Source organism: Mustelus asterias, chromosome 26 (assembly GCF_964213995.1).
Source record: "Mustelus asterias chromosome 26, sMusAst1.hap1.1, whole genome shotgun sequence".
NCBI lineage: Eukaryota > Metazoa > Chordata > Chondrichthyes > Carcharhiniformes > Triakidae > Mustelus > Mustelus asterias.
This window is the reverse complement of record NC_135826.1, coordinates 17,657,278-17,658,540: the sequence shown is the minus strand read 5'-3', so window position 1 is coordinate 17,658,540 and position 1,263 is coordinate 17,657,278. Positions and strand designations below refer to the sequence as shown.

Here is a 1,263-nt window from a genome sequence, read left to right as displayed (position 1 = left end):
TCCTAGTCAGTCAAGCCAGTCACAATAATTACACACTCACAAGCACACTTCCAATTAATTAACTGTCAGCTATTAACTGCACTGAATTGTAATTTTCAAGTAAAGTCTTAAAGTAAGAAAGCTAATCAAATTTGACAACACATTCCAGTGCATCGAACAGTGAATTCCAGCCTCACCAACATCCCACAGCCACTCCATTCAATAGTTCCCTCCAACACTGCGCACATAGCTACCTCACTATTGGGGCTGTTCGTCAATGTGATGACTGGGAATTGAACCAAGGTCAACTGCTTGAAAGGCAGCCACGCTTACCACTGCCCCACCACCACACAGAGGCTTTGATGAACCCTGAAGTAATTTTGCCCTGATGCATCATTTTAAAAAAATACAATTCAAAAGCTTTGATGGACTGAAATATTCTCACAGCAATCAGGATAGATAGAGGAAGAAAAGTGCAGGCAAGGAAAGAGACTAAAATTTTCACAAAATATTGAAATCAAATCAAGAACCTTGCAAGGTAGACACAGGATCATTTTTGAATTTCTTTCACGCTCAGGGTCATTTTTGCAGTCTGAACAGGTGTTCAGCAACACAACCATTCACTCTGATTCTGGCACCCACATTGCCGAAGAGATCACAACATGAGCAGCAAGTGTCATATATTAAATTGAAAAAAGTACAAGCAAAGTTGCTGTTTCACCTGGAAAGAGTGTTTGGGGCTCTGTTTACTGGGGAGGGAGAAGCTAGGGAAAGGCAGATCTTGTATCTCCTGTTGGGAAGACGTCATAGGAAGGAGTCTCTTGTGGAGGGAACAGTCCCTTTGGACTGTGAAAGGGGCTCAGGAAGAAGATGTGTTTGGCGCTGGCACCATGCTGGAGATGACAGAGAGAGATGATGAGCTGCTGAATCTGAAAACAAATAGAAGCCTGCCATGGTTTTAAGAGGGAAGTGAAGAGGGCAGAGCAAAAACGCAGAAAATGGGAAGAGCAGCATTGAAAGCCCTATCCACAACAAGATGAATCCTCAGCTCAGGAGGAAGGAAGACATATCAGAAGCAGTTAATTGGAAGGTTGTACCATGAGGACAGATGGAATAGAGATGGAGAAACTGGGACTATTATGTAGACTCTTTAAAAATCATAGAAACCCTACAGTACAGAAAGAGGCCATTTGGCCCATCAAGTCTGCACCGACCACAAACCCACCCAGGCCCTACCCCCATATCCCTACATATTTACCCACTAATCCCTCTAACCTACGCATC

General features: G+C 43.5%; 1 non-coding gene across 1 annotated transcript; it reads right to left on the bottom strand.

The window, feature by feature from the left end:
- Positions 1 to 257: 257 nt before the first annotated feature.
- On the bottom strand, positions 258 to 329 carry trnae-uuc (transfer RNA glutamic acid (anticodon UUC)). Its single transcript has one exon. It is a non-coding gene; the product is annotated as a tRNA-Glu (tRNA).
- Between the last annotated feature and the right edge of the window lie 934 nt (positions 330 to 1,263).